Source organism: Callorhinus ursinus, unplaced genomic scaffold, assembly GCF_003265705.2.
Source record: "Callorhinus ursinus isolate GAN/ISIS: 27379988/994484 unplaced genomic scaffold, GSC_fseal_2.0 scaffold3, whole genome shotgun sequence".
Taxonomy (NCBI): Eukaryota; Metazoa; Chordata; class Mammalia; order Carnivora; family Otariidae; genus Callorhinus; species Callorhinus ursinus.
Genome location: NW_027397065.1, coordinates 12067595 through 12082947, shown reverse-complemented (window position 1 = coordinate 12082947; position 15353 = coordinate 12067595). Strand labels below are relative to the sequence as shown.

General features: G+C 37.6%; 1 protein-coding gene across 20 annotated transcripts in view; it reads left to right on the top strand.

The window, feature by feature from the left end:
* Positions 1-15353, top strand: part of MCTP1 (multiple C2 and transmembrane domain containing 1) — a 504318-nt gene that overhangs the window by 307020 nt on the left and 181945 nt on the right. The window lies entirely within an intron of this gene.

Sequence of the window (15353 nt, the reverse complement as noted above, 5' to 3'; positions counted from 1 at the left end):
TATGGGAATTGAGAAAGAGGAATCTCATTTGAGGCAGGATACTTAAAGAGCACAGTCATCATCTGTAAAGTGATCTGAGATAATATTACTTTTCTTCAAGCATATTGTGAGACCATAAAATGCATTGTTTCCTACCCCTCCCTACAAGGTAGAGAATCTTTATAATCTCTAAGGAGTTCATAAATCTGTAGAGTTCTCAAGTTTTAGTGAAGGCAGCATGTTAGTGATGCAGATCCATGTTAACCTAAGTGAAGAAAGAGGTATCGTGAGGCTTAATGACATCTCTCCACAAAGACAAGTTTATTTCAAATGACTGCTTGAATTCTATGAACTGTTTTCTTGCTTTAAAACCTATTTTTATTTTTTGATATGTGTGTGCCTTTGTGGCAAAACACATCAAAACCCGCCAATACTAAAATAAAGCATAGTGTACAGAAGAGTCTGTTAGTTTAGAATATTCTTTCTTCATTGCAGTTCACATGAATTCCAAGTCTCTAAACATACAGCCTGAGGAAATGCATACATACCAATAATAATCAAGGGCATTTTATGCTAGAAAAGCAAGAATCCAACCCAACATGTTTATCTCTTTGTTTTTTGTTGTTGTTATTCTGAAATACATTTTTTTTTTATTTTTAATGAACATATGTATTATTTGTTTCAGGGGTACAGGTCTGTGATTCATTACTCTTACACAGTTCACAGTGCTCACCATAGCACATACCCTCCCCAATGTCCATCACCCAGCCACCCCATCCTTCCCATCCCCCTCCACTCCAGCAACCCTCAGTTTGTTTCTTGAGATTAAGTGTCTTTTATGGTTTGTCTCCCTCTCTGGTTTCATCTTGTTTCATTTTTCCCTCTCTTCCCCTATGATCCTCTGTCTTGTTTCTCAAAATCCTCATATCAGTGAGATGATATGATACTTATCTTTCTCTGATTGACTCATTTCGTTTAGCATAATACCCTCCAATTCCATCCACATCGTTGCAAATGGCAAGTTTTCATTCCTTTTGACGGCTGCATAATATCCCATTGTATATACATACCACATCTTCTATATACATTCATCTGTTGATGGACATCTTGGCTCTTTCCACAGTTTGGCTATTGTGGACATTGCTGCTATTAACATCGGGGTGCACATACCCCTTCGGATCCCTACATTTGTTTCTTTGGGGTAAATACCCAGTAGTGCAATTGCTGGATCGTATGGTAGCTCTATTTTCAACTTTTTGAGGAACCTCCATACTGTTTTCCAGAGTGGCTGCACCAGCTTGCATTCCCACCAACAGTGTAGGAGGGTTCCCCTTTCTCCGCATCCCTACCAACATCTGTCGTTTCCTGACTTGATAATTTTAGCCATTCTGACTGGTGTGAGGTGGTATCTCATTGAGGTTTTGATTTGGATTTCCCTGATGCTGAGCGATGTTGAGCACTTTTTCATGTGTCTGTTGGCCATTTGGATGTCTTCTTTGCAGAAATGTCTTTTCCTGTCTTCTGCCCATTTCTTGATTGGATTAGTTGTTCTTTGGGTGTTGAGTTTGGTAGGTTCTTTAAAGATTATGGATACTAGCCCTTTATCTGATATGTCATTTGCAAATATCTTCTCCCATTCTGTCGGTTGTCTTTTGGTTTTGTGAACTGTTTCCTTTGCTGTGCAAAAGCTTTTTATCTTGATGAAATATATTTTTAATCAATGGTTTTCTTTATGGAATTATAAAGTGAGAGGTTAAAGATTAGCTTCATTTAACCCGTAATGTTTTACTTATAAAACGAAATGGAAAAAAAAAAACTATTGTAACCTACTATCATCCCTTTAAAAGGACAGGCCTTCATTGCATATTTTTTCCTTTTAGTAAAACATTATTTTCAGAGTTTTCTTCAAGTTCTCTTGGGATATATCACCAGTTAAAGTAGCTTAAGTGTACATCTGTTAATACACTGACTACATTTCAGTATGGTTATATGTCTATGTTTCTGTCTCTCTCAACATGCTGTGAGCTCATTTAAGTATGTGCTGTCTAGCTATTCCTTAAATAACTAATTCACTTTCATAATTTAGAGCAATATTAGCCGTATTTGGTTACCATTAGATAATCAGAATGACTATCATGTGTAACTTGCTACCTCAGTCTCATTACTCTATAGTCATACTTTCTTATGTTAGTAAGATAAGGAAATAATTGCTACCATGTACTCTCTTCTGTACTTCTGGGTCCATATCACATGAAGTATAACATCCCTTTTTCTATTTTTTCCCGTAATAACAGATAATGCTTTTATGTATTTTTCTTACTTGAAAATAATTTCCAAATTTGGAAATTATGACAGTTTCTCAGCCCATCTGGTACTGACCTTTCCCTTTTCCTCACTTGATAATTTTATGAATTCTCCAAGGCCATGGCTAACTATATTACAGAAATGGTTGGCAGAGAGGTGAACCTGTTTATCTCATCTCACCTTGTTTCTATGGGGTTGTCCATAATTTGGCAAATTTTGAGAGAGCAGTGACAGTTGGCTGATCTGAAGGAAATAGATTGTTCTAGATAACTGGGGGAGCTAAGGAAGTCTTCTGAAATTTGGGAGAGAAGAAAACCATTTTTGGAGCTTTGTGGTTGGTGAGTGTGTAGAGGGGCTGGGCGAGCGGTGCGCCTGAGGGGCCATGGAAGCTCTGGGCATATCCCAGCCTGGGTATCTCACATCTGGCTGTTTCTGAATTACCTCCTTTTATAATAAACTGGTAATCTAGTTGGATGTGTATTGTCCCTTTTCATTTTTTCTAGCTCGTGGAGGTGTTACTGCCTATGTATAGTGTCTGGCTTGGGCTTTGCCTGGGTTGTTAGACAAGTTGTTTGTACTCACAGTTATTACACAGGCGAATCCAGCTAGCAGAATCACCCGCATTGCCTTGATGGGCACAACTTAAGGCTCTGCTTCCCAGTATCTTGGCTATATTAAAACTGGCTTGAGTGGTGAGTTCAAATGTTACCACTAAAGAGTTTTAGGGTTTTTTTTTTTATCATTCATTTTGAATGACTTTTATTTCAAGTTACATTTTTTCTAAATATAATAAAAACTTACCTGGCATCAGTGTCACTTTTAAAAAGAAATCCATTTTTGGTCATATGCCAAACATAATAGTCTATAAAAGCAATTTGAGCCAAAAAATTTTAGAGTACCCCAGAGTACAGGTGTAGACGAGATGACTCCTAGAACAGCTTCTGAGTATGAGTTAAAGCCCCTTTACACAATAAAGGGAGTTATTGCTGAATTTTGAAGTAATCACAAATGTTCAGTAAAACATTTTTGTACACTCACTCTCCCAATTTAACCAAGATGCCCATTGCAGAAGAAAGGAAATGACTATAGTAAATCATCATTTCAAATCTATTCAGTGTCTAGATGGCACCAGAAATTCTAGGTTCCTAACTTTATTAAGTTGTACTTTATTTTTCTATTTATATTCAATTAATTAACATATAGTATATTATTAGTTTCAGAGGTAGAGTTCGGTGATTCATGAGTCTTATATAACACCCAGTGTTTATTACATCATGTGCCCTCCTTAATGTCCATCACCCAATTACCCCATCCCCCACCGCCCTCCCCTCCGGCAACCCTCATTTTGTTTCCTATGATTAAGAGTCTCTTATGATTTGTCTCCCTCTCTGATTTCATCTTGTTTTATTTTTCCCTCCCTTCTCCTATGATCCTCTGTTGTCTCTTAAAGTCCACGTATGAGGGAGATCATATAATTGTCTTTCTCTGATTGACGTACTTCGATTAGCATAATATGTTAAATTGTACTTTAAACATATCCTGCGACTGAAAAGCAAGATATATTATTATATCTAAGTTGTAGGCAGAGTAAAGTCGCTGTGTTTATGTCAAGGTTGTTTTGGTAATGGTGGAAATAATGCGGGTGCCTAGGGTAGTTTAGATGAGAACTGACTTACCTTCCATTAAGTGAGAGTTCTAGGAATAAAGTAACAAGAGTAAAATTCATCCTGTTCTGCCTTGTTTTGCAAGCTATCACTGCAACATTTTATGTCCTATTAACTTTTTATTATTTATTTACTTATTTAGAAATATATTTATATGTAACTAATGTAAATTTAAGGTGTATGATAGTTGATTTGATACATTTATACATTGTAACATGATTATCCTTGTAGCTTTAGTTAGCACCTCTAACACATCACATAATTATTTCTTTTTTGTGACGAGAATAATTAAGATATGTCTGTATTAACTAAAAAATTAGAAACTATTCTGGGAGTTGGCTGGTGGTTGGTGAGTAAATTTAAAGTTGGCCATGAAGGATAACACTGTCCTTTCAATGGCTAATAACTTTTTTAAGGGTACACTCTTAAGGGTACACTCTGAATTCAATCCTAAACTTGAGAATGCGTATATGGATTGGATTATCTACATAGACTAGTTTATTGTGTTAGATTTTGTTATTGTCCACTTTATTTTCCAGTTTTGGTCAAATATAATGATTTTTGAAACTGTTGTGTAAATGTATGCTCAATAATAGGCTTTTTTTTTTTGTCATGATAAAGACAGGACTGGCTATGAATAAAAGGGCCACTTGCAAATTTGGAGTGTCGGTACAGTGAAAAATATTTAACACTGAACGTTACCCCTGCCATTCCCACTTGAACCCATGCAATCAGGCTTATGCCCCCCAGCAATCCACCAAAACTGTTCTTGTCAAGGTCACCTGTGACCATCAATTTATTTATCATTTATTTCCCACCACTAGAATGTAATCTTCATGAGGGCAGAGATTTTTGAGTGTTTTTGTTTACTGTTGCCTCCCCAATGCCTAGAAAAGTATATGGCATACAAGATGTGTTTAAAAATATTTTATAATTGAATACCTGAAGTTTGATTTAATACTGGAAATCATGGCTCTTCCTTCTCTAAATACAGTTCACCCTTGATCAACATGGGCTTGAACTGCACACATCCAGTTATACACAGATTTTTTTCCAATAAATACAGCACTGTAAATGTATTTTATCTTCCTTTTGATTTCCTTAATGACATTTTCCTTTCTCTGGCCTTCTTTATTGTAAGAATATGACATATAATACATATACAAAATATGTGCTAATCGTCTTTTCATGTTGTCGGTACGGCTTCTGGTCAACAGTAGGCCAATAGTAGTTAAATTTGGGGGGAGTCAAAACTTATACACAGAAGTTCAATTTTTCAGGGGGTTGGTGTCCCCAGCCCCCATATTGTTCAAAGGTCAACTGTAAATACATAATTTGACAGTGGGTGTTAATGCAAAGGCAATTAGAACAACATCACTTAGTGGGAGGTACAAAATTTCAGTGTATTTGTACATAACTCAAAAAGGGAGAATTAATGAGGGAGAGTGTAAAAGTGTCTGAGTAATACTTATACTTAAAAAATACTGAATTGTTGCGTTTTTTAAAGTAGCCTATTCATTTACCAGGATGCTTATAACTTCTTCATCATTATACTATCCAGGGAGTTAATGCCATCTGGTTGGTAAATTTTAACAAAAATAAATTTACCATGAGTAGAAAGAAACAATAATATCAATGCCCTACAATGAATAGGGCACTATTACATTAGCTCAAAATTAGGGGATAAGCAGAGTGGTTCATATTATGCCCATTTCGCAAATGCAAAAAGTGAGGTGGAAGGAGATGTAGAGGTTGCTCAGCTAGTATAAATCTGGGGTAATTGATCTGAGATTCAAATCCAGAACTCCTGACTCTTAAAGTCCACACTCCTTTCACTTTGGTCTTGTATTCAAAATGGTCTGAAGCCATTAAGTGCTCAATAAAATGCCAAGTATTTCAGTAAACCAACTTAGGTGGTATACACAATAGTGCAAGTTTGAACAACAAATTTTACCTGTCGCTGAGCTACAACGATCAAGTGAAGGTGAAATAATGTTAATCTGCATGTAATTATTTAACTTTCTGATCACCTGTATTTTGGCAGGCAAGACGGACTGCCACCTTTACGATAATCAGCTAATAAATCCTCATGATGGTTACACTTTTATGCAGAGCAGTAATCTGAACAAATTGGCTGCTGACAGCCGCGGTAAATTGTCAAGAATGAGTGCTGTCAGAGAACAAGTTGTTTTTATGAATGTGCAGAATAAGTAAATCCCGTGTCAAGCAATCTTATTCAGTTGGAGTTATTTGCAATCCAATATAGCAAGATTTATAATGTTATTTATTAGTGTGCAAAATGCTTGTTTATCTTTAAAGTGACATTGATTTGGGGTACATATATTTTAGGTTGGTGAATTGCTACTGACTTTATTTGTTGCATCGTTATAAGGTCTGAGACATTGGAACTGCCCATGACAGCAGAGTGCTACAGACATAAGCTTCGCTAGAGAGCTCTAGTTCGACAACATTTTTATTAATGATGTTTGATAAGAAAAATATATTCCAAATGGGCAAGTTCTGGATAAAGAACAAATGCTTCCAAATTCTACAACCATATAAAATAAATCTGTGGCTCTGTATTTAAGGCAGAAAGAAGGAGAATGTGGGATGTGTTAAGTATAGTGTGGCAAATGGGGAAAACAGCCTTTGACTTTGGATATTAACCAAATTAATGTTCTCTGTAGGTTGAAGGTCATTGCATTTGACACTCTAGATTCTGACTTGCAATGTTTCTTTTTTGTGATACCAATTCGCCAATGACTCTTTTACTTCCTACATAGAATGGAAACAATCCTTGTGCATTAGTAATTTGAAAGGACAAAGACAGCTAGTCAGAAAATTCTAAACTAAAGAGTTTTTCTCATGAAATCATTATATTTCACCATTTTTCTTTACTAAGGCTTGAGTGAAATATTTCATTAGGGAGATAGACAATATTTAAGGAGAGAATGGAATGTGTCATTGATTCTTGTCTTGGTTTTTCATAAAATCAGCCTAAGCCAAATATATTAAGATTTCAATCTATTTTCTTTCATGGGTTACTACTCTTTTCTTCTGAAGATTTCTTGCAATAGTTTATACTCAGTGCAGTGTTTCTTACACAGTGGGCAAAGTTTCCAAGGACAGTTTTCATGCACCATCATGTGTATATTAAACGGTTTACCTTCAAGTCAGTGAATGAAGAATTTCACAAGTTTGTGGAAGTATGCTCTGGATAAAGCAATCTCCCCAAAGATAGTTAAACACTGACAACTTCTGACAACAGAAATGCAAGAACAGTATTAGCATTTTGTAATGTCAGAGATGGCGTAAAAACTGCATAACTTCTTCTTTTTTAACATAAAACATATTATTTGTTTCAGAGGTACAGGTCTATGATTCAACAGTCTTGCACAATTCACAGCGCTCACCATAGCACACACCCTCCCCAATGTCTATCACCCAGCCACCCCATCCCTCCCACCCCCCACCACTCCAGCAACCCTCAGTTTGTTTCCTGAGATTAAGAATTCCTCGTATCAGTGGAAATCAGAGGGGGAGACGAACCATGAGAGACTATGGACTCTGAGAAACAAACTGAGGGTTCTAGAGGAGAGGGGGGTGTGGGGATGGCTTAGCCTGGTGATGGGTATTAAGGAGGGCATGTACTGCATGGAGCACTGGGTGTTATAAGCAAACAATGGATTATGGAACACTACATCAAAAACTAATGATGTAATGCATGGTGATTAACATAACATAATAAAAAAACAAAAAAGACTGCATAACTGTGAAACTTGAAAACTCTTTAGTGGTTATGTATTGAAATCTTTAAAATACAGAGATTCTAAAGAATCACATATCATATTGATTTACAATATAAAATTTTATAATATATTATGTATCATGAGTTTTACTAATGTAAATAAGTTCTCATATATTATGAAATCTAGAAAAGCTTCACAATTTTATTGTTAAATTAGGCCAAAATTACATAAAATATGTGGTTTTTTTTTAATTACCCCCGCCCAAGAAATCCTGTAGAGGTTTGTCTTCCTGTTCCGAGGGTTTTGTTTTCAAATGTCTTGCTAATCATGATGGCTTCATAATGTCATTAGCTAACTTCAAGGCAAAGCACTCACTTACAAGTTTCTCATTAACGTAGATGTAAATTTCTATTGCAAATATTATTCTTGATACTTTGGGATTGTTTTGGCTGAATTCTTGCGAGATCTGATTGTACCATCATTGGTTCATAAATCAGAACATGGCTGACTCGGAGCTCAGCTAGAAGTGGTGCTTCTGCATATTCTTGTTTATCATTCTGCTCACTTGTGCTTGTTCAATTAGCATTATCTTCCATCCACAGTTTCTTTACTGGGATCTTTTAAAGCCAATTGTCCATTTTGTGAGGATTAGTTCAGTTAAAACTGGATTATATAATCCGTAAATCCACTTAACAAGGCATATATGAACTGCAATTCAGTGAAAGCAAGTCAGCAAGTACGGGGGCCACTGCCAACCCCTCTATGTTAAGCAGCTCCTACTCTTTTCTAAAATACTTGCAGGCCAGAAGTGACATACCTGGTGCATGGGCCACCTGTGTTAATGCATATACCAAATATTTGCAAAGCTTGATTCCTGTCCTATTTTTAAATTACAAAAAAAAAAAATCCAAGTAGTCCTAACATTTACTTCCTGCACCCCAGTGTACTCACATGTATGTACATGTATATATCCAGGGTGCTAAGCACAAGACTATTCCATCCGGGAGGAATATCTTTGGTCACTGGTTCAGAAATGGCAGATAGAAAGCTAAAGGAGAAAGAAGGTGGTAAGAACACTGAAATTTTACACTTTAACTCTTAGGGAGAAATGTCACCAAATGTGACATATTTCTTTCATGTGGCTAAATAAATGCATACAGTTTTTAGAAAGCACAAAGAACTTGAAGATTTTGTATAGAAGTCAGGAACATTCCAGTTCTTGCCATCATTTAATTTCCCTGAGTCTCGATTTCCCCATTTGTGGAATGAGAGAAAGTAGCTCTGAAATCTTCAGTTTCGAATCTGTTTTGATTCTTCTATTGATTAATTTTTTATTTAAATTCAATTAGCCAACATAGAGTACTTCATTAGTTTCAGATGTAGTGTTAATAATTCATCAGTTGTGTATAACACCCAGTACTCATCACATCACGTGCCCTCCTTAATGCCCATCAGCCAGTTACCCCATCCCCCCTACCCACCTCCCCTCCAGCAACCCTCAGTTTGTTTCCTAGAGTTAAGTCTCTTATGGTTTTTCTCCCTCTCTGATGATTTCCCATCTGCCCTGTTTCTTATATTCCACATATGAGTGAAACCATATGATGATTGTCTTTCTCTGACTGACTTATTGATTGATTGGCTGATTGATGAGTTGGGTTCACCAGGGAGAGTAGTTTTTAAATTTTCCAGTACTGAACCAAGGCATATGTGATAATAAAATCACACATTACATTTAGTACTTTCAACTTTTCAAAGTACTTTCTCATCTATTATGCCTGTGTTCTTACAACTCTATGCAAAGAAAAGGCATTTTTTAAAAAGATTTTATTTATTTATTTATTTATTTATTTATTTATTTATTTATTTGAGAGAGAGAGAGTGGGGTAAAGGGAAGGGGGAAGGAAAGAGAATCTCGAGCAGACTCTGTGCTGAGTGCAGAGACTGACATGAGGCTGGATCTCACGCCCCTGAGCTGAAACTAAGAGTCAGACACTTAATCAACTGAGTCACCCAGGCACCCCAAGAGAAGGTTTTTTTTTTTTAATTTCCATTTGATAAATAAGGAAAGCTGATGTACAAAAGCTTTAAGTGACTTGCATAATATTAGAATGCTAATGAATAAGCTTTATTAAAACTTCAGTGTTCTAAACCTTGGGCCATGAGCTCTGAATCCATTTGAACTTTGTTCAAAACAACATGCTGAGTCTATGGTAGTTCTGGGGAAAAAAAGAAATGAGAAACTGGAAGGCTTAGCAATGACTGAATCCCCAAAATCTAACAGAGGCCTGCCACATAAGGCACTTAAAAAATAACTAATGCATAAATGAGTTAATGAGTGAGTGAAACAAGTGTTGAGAAGTAATCAAACCACTTTCTAGGAAGACAATATAGGGTGGTAGAAGTAGCACATTACATGCTAGCCCTGGCTTTGTGGCTGTCAGCATGGGTAAATTGTTGGTCTCTCTTGATTTCTATATTGTCCATAAGTACTTCAATACTGTAGAGCACCAACTACATTCCAGGTGCTATGCTAGGTGCCTGCCATTGAGGTGTCTCAGGTTACTGGCAGAGAAAGACAACTGCAGGTTATTTCATCGAGCATTAGTAAAAATTTGGCAAGCAGAGATAGATAGACGCATCATCTCAGGCAGAGGGGTTGCCTTGTCCAAACACAAAGAAACAGGTCTAAGCCCTAGCATGGATGGTGGGAGAATCACAAGCTGTCTGGAATGACTTGAGTAGTCAGTGTGAGTCAGCAAGTGACACACAAGCTGATGGTAGGTCAGGAAGGGCCTTGTCTTGCCAAGGAGGTTCCATGGGTGGTGGGAACCGAGCAGGGAGCATGGTCAGGTTTGTGTTGTAGACATCTGTAACTGAGGGGATTGAATTATATCAGTAGTTTTTGCCTTCGCCAGATTCCCTAAGAGCAGAGCGTGAGGCAATGATTAACTGCTGATACTTCCTTGGGAGGTACAATCCCAAGCACTGAAGGGGAGAGAGAAAGAACATAAAGCAGGGAAGACTGGGAGGCAATGCAAGGCAGTATGTTACCGGGAGGTCTCCTGTTTCCAGTGTTTCAGAGACATGGCTGGTTGCTGTGTACCCACTTGGCCACTTGTGGGCAGGCAATATGGAGAATCATACTTTGAAGCACTCTGTGAGAGGGAAGGAGGTGTGCGGAATTACCTTCCCATCTCCTATTCCACCCATCTCAGTTCACCCCATGAGAAGACAACTTCTGCATTGTTTCATCTGGTTTCTTTGACAGGTGATCAGGGAGTCAGACCCCACAACCCACAATGTGACTTTTCATCCAAGTGTAGAAGCAGTTTTTGAAGCCAGAAACTTGGGGCCTGTGGCCCTTGGGCCTTGATGCACGGTGGCAGCCAAGGGGAGAGCCCAGCTTATTTTGACAAGTAAACATTTAGCCAGTCCTAGGTGGAAGCCCCATGAGGACCCAAGCACAGTTAATTGGTCATAGTGGTGGGATGAAAAGCAGTCCCTTGGGAAGGCAGAGCCAAAGTCACAGCTGTGGCAAAGCAGGCAGCAGAGGACCCAGGAGGTCATGGCTCTAGGAGAATCTAAGGGGATGATAAATGTATCCAACAAGTTTTCAAACCTACATCTGGAACATCAATATGAAACAGATGTCAGAGGAGCTGTTCTTTGAACCAGAGAGAAGAGTCTACACTCTATTTTTTTCACCCTTCTCCCCTCCATGGTGACTTTTGAGGTACCCCTTAGTGTTCCTTGGAAGACAATTTAAAATAGATTAGATTATCTGCCTTCTAACATCAAATTAAGGCTTTGGGGGGGTAATACATTTGAGGAACAGTATTTCATTGCCTATAAGATGAATTCGTTCTCTTAGTTGTTTGGTTTGTGGAATTGCAAAGAAAGGAAGATGTAAACAAGTGTAAACATGGACAGAGTTGTAGCAAAGTGTGAAATTTGGGGTTTTCAGGAATTTGCACGTTCATCTAATTCAATTACCTCATATCACAGATGCGAAAACTGGAATTCAAGAGGGTAAGTTGTCTTGGAAAAGGTCATACAGCTAATTAGTGGCAGATGGAGGGCTGAAGCAGAGGGAATCCGACTCCCTGTCCTGAGTTCTTCATCCTGTATACATATCTGTGTGTGTACCTGTGAATCTGCTTCAGTACTTTTTAAATTTTGCATTTTCATTTTGGTAACAAATTGAAGCCATCAAGCTGACCATCCAGATGAACACCGAGGACTTCTGCATCAAAACCGTAGTGAACCGTTTCTTTCTTTAGGATGTAATAGTACAGGTGAGCTCAATACAGGTGAATCTGCCTGTTGGGCTGCCATACCGGATCACCACAGACTAGGTGCTGTAAACAACAGAAATTTGTTTCTCACAGTTCTAGACGCTGGTAAGTCCAAGATCAAGATACCAGCAGATTTTGTGTCTGGTTCCCTGGTTCATAGACAACTGTGTTTTCTCTGTGTCCTTACATGGCAAAAGGGGTGAGGGCCTCTTTTATGAGGGCACTAATCTCATTCATGAAGGCTCTACCCTCATGACTTAATCACCTCCCAAAGGCCCCACCTCCTAATGTCATCACATTGACCAGTAGATTTCAACATATGAATCTTGAAGACAAACATTCAAACCATGGCACCGACCTATAGGGATAAGTACTGGGTTCACTTTGCAATAGATTCTTCTGCAGGAGTTCCATCTTTGTACCTATTTATTCAACAGCAACCAAGGGGTAGCAAAGGCTTTTTTTTCCCACCAAATTCCAGCAATAATTTAATACAAATTTAATGCAGATATCAGTGATGCTATGATGCTAACTTTATTCTCAAGTTAACAAGACAGTTTTGCTCAATTATCAGGTGACATTTCATTTAAAATGGCATCTGAGGATTACTCCTGAGCAGAGTTTTTAGATGAATAGGAGAGTTGGATAACCCAAACTAGCAAAAAGAACCTTGGAGTCATTAATACTCTCTTCTGATTCATTTACATAAATAGGCATTTTCTACATTGGAATTGTTAAAGTCAAAATTCTGAAACATTAAATATAGGACAGGATCTGAAACTATTTCTACAAGAATACCCATTTTGAAACTAGTTGCAGCAGAAAAGCATAATCCTCCCTATAAATGTACAATGTTAAATTTTATTAGATTCATAGTTTTTAAAATTCAATTTGTGTGTCTTTCTGAATTTATCTTCTTATAAGAACAATAACTTACAGTCTTCTTCCATAGCTTATATGTATTTTAAAAGTACAAAAATAACATAATTCCATGCTTGAAAACTGAGATAATTTTTTCTTTCAGAAACAAGTCCAGATTTCACCCAGTTTAAGAACCACTGCAAATAGACACACTTTATCATGGGGTACACAGTTACTTAGTGAAGACTAGCCCAGGAAAAAGACTATATCTTGGATTCCATTGTTCCAAGTTCAGGTCCTAGCTCTGCTAACAACTAAACTGTGTATCTCCATTAAGTCAGATCACTTCTCTGATCTTCATTTTTCTTATTGTTAAATTAAGGAGATTATGAGGATCACAAATACCTATGCTTATTTGAACCAGATACAGAATTAAGTGAAATGGTGTAAATAACAGACAGTATTAGGGACAGTAATTAAGTCAGAGGACATTTACTCTGTCTTACAATGTTTTTAATTCAAAACTTCTATTAGCACTAGAAGGACAAACAACCCATCCATGGACCTGATGTGATCTGTAAGTTGCCAGTGTGCAACTCTTGGACTAAATCATCTTTCGAGCACCTTCCCCAACCCTAGAGCATCAAACACAATGACTCTAGGATAAATGAAGACTAAGCCAGCATCCATGTGACCTGTGTAAAATGGTAACAGCCATAGAAGGAAACCTTCCAGAAGGCTTCAGTGTATTTTAAGAGTGGTGCAGTGTCATATAAGAAAGAGAGTAAGGCAAGGACAGGATTGAGAAACGCAGGATCCAAATGAGTGAAGGACCTTTCTTATTCCCAACTTTATCCAACCAAAAGTACAGTGCGAATTGTAACCCATGTTCGATTCTCGAGTATCATACTCCCAATCTAATCCAAAGATTCATTCACATTCACCAAACTACAGGCGAGACACTCTGCCAGTTGCTGGAAAGATCTGTAGAAAATCATACTGACGTTTTTCCTTTTTCTTAGAGAATGCATTTGGTTGGTTGTTTGTCACCATCGCATCTTTCTCCTCAATTTGGTCCAAGTGTTATCGATAAGAACTTAATTCCGATTAAAATCAGAATATTAGATACAGATTTGGTATGTTTCTTCAGCTTTCAGAGTTTCAGGAGACTGCGTGAAACTATTTTGAAATGCATGTTGACGCAGAAACAATGAAGTTATTTGATATATGTTCTCACTTTAGGAAGATGTTTTCAGACTTGGTACAGACTCTGATTTCCTGCTCTCTTTCAACGGTTAGCATCCACACACACACACACACGCACGCGCGCGCACACACACACGCACGCACGCACACACGCGCGCACACGCACGCACACACGGACTTTCCGTCCCTGACCAGGATGTTGCTTTTTCTTTTCATTTCTTGCAGCTGTACTCCTCTTCTTCTCAGTTGTTTCAGTCTCAGCTATCTCTCTTGTCATTCTTGATAGGCACAAATAAAAAGAAAATGCAGGCTTTGGTTCAATTTCTAAATTTGCTCATACTAAAGAGGTGTTTGAACCCAATGAAAAGTGTTGAGGCCCTATTCATAGAAGTTGAATTTAAAAGCCAAGCAATAGACAGTAAGTGGAGTGAAGAATAAGAAAGAGCAAAAATTTAATCAGTCCCTGATAGCTGACTCCCGTTTATGATGTTACCACATTTATGCTTATAATTGGCTATTTCCTGTTTTAAATGCCTTTTTTTCATTTCTACCCCCTTTCTCTCAGTTTATTGGCTCTGTGATCACCTCAGTATCTTTCTCTTCCAAATCAATGGACATTTTTATGAAAAGAGTTTGCAAGGTGTTCAACTCTGAGAGAAGGGCTTATCAAGCATGGGCTGCCATGTTATGAACCCTCTCTTAGTAAAACACTGGTACATAACCCTTGAGCTATAATTTTTTTGGAGGATTTGTTTTTATTTAGATTTATGTGTGGTGTTCTATGAATAAATTAGCATGGTTTCAAAAGTGTAAAACTTAAGGCATCATCAAAGTACATATTTTATTCATTGCTTAATAACATTTATGAATGAAGGAAGAACACCCATTGTTTGAAAACCTACACAAGAACTCAGATTCTCGGTGGTTTGCCTCTCCAGACAGCTCATGATAATCTTTCTGTAGGCAAAGTGCACTAAACTAGGCCATCCAGGGATTGAAAGTCCCTCCCAATTTATGAATACAGTGACAATGGATAGTAGTAGAATCAGATAAACGTGTTTTTTGTATCTTACAGAAATAAGAAATTAGACACTAAAAATAGGGTCTAAATTTTGTGAAGAAAGTGTGCTGAATGAAAGATATAGTCTTCCAGTAGCTCAAACAGAATTTCTATTGATTTATTTTTCACATAGCTCTGAGCAGCCTGCACTTTCACTGTTTGATGTGACAAAAAAGGAAGGAAGGAAAGGAGAGGAGAGGGGAGGGGAGGGGAGGTGTGGAGAGGAGAGGAGAGG